This window comes from Nannospalax galili, unplaced genomic scaffold, assembly GCF_000622305.1.
Source record: "Nannospalax galili isolate Female #2095 unplaced genomic scaffold, S.galili_v1.0 scaffold644, whole genome shotgun sequence".
Lineage (NCBI taxonomy): Eukaryota > Metazoa > Chordata > Mammalia > Rodentia > Spalacidae > Nannospalax > Nannospalax galili.
Window position 1 is genome coordinate 1,034,641 of NW_008351473.1, and position 569 is coordinate 1,035,209.

Sequence of the window (569 nt, forward strand, 5' to 3'; positions counted from 1 at the left end):
ATAAATAATGTGTGTGTGTGTGTGTGTGTGTGAGAGAGAGAGAGATCAGTGCTGAGGGGTTGGAGGAATGACTCAGTGGTTCAGAGCACTGGCTGTACTTGCAGAGGACCCAGGTTCAATTCCTAGCACCCATATGGTGGCTAACAACCATCCTAACTCCAGTTCCAGGATATCTGATGCCCTCTTCTGATGTCTGAAGGCATTGCACACATACTAAAAATTACTGCTAGGAGGCCCATGAGGCAACCTCCTCCCACCATCCTTATAGCAACCCAAGGCAATTCTCCAAAACTGCCATTTGGAAAATCCTAACAAGTTTATTGGGCTTACTAACAGAGCATGGGGTGGGGGTTTACTTACAGAAGAGTGGGCAACCCCCCCCCATTTATGACTGCACTGGAAAGTCCACACTCAAACATAGATCCTGTGACTTCCCGACAGCCACACAAAATGGCAAGAGACATGCCTCATGGCATTCTCTGCTTATATATCCTTAGCCCCTCCCCCTCATGCACCTAGCAGGGAGTAATGAATTTTGCAAAATATGTTCTAGAAATTAAAGTTCATAG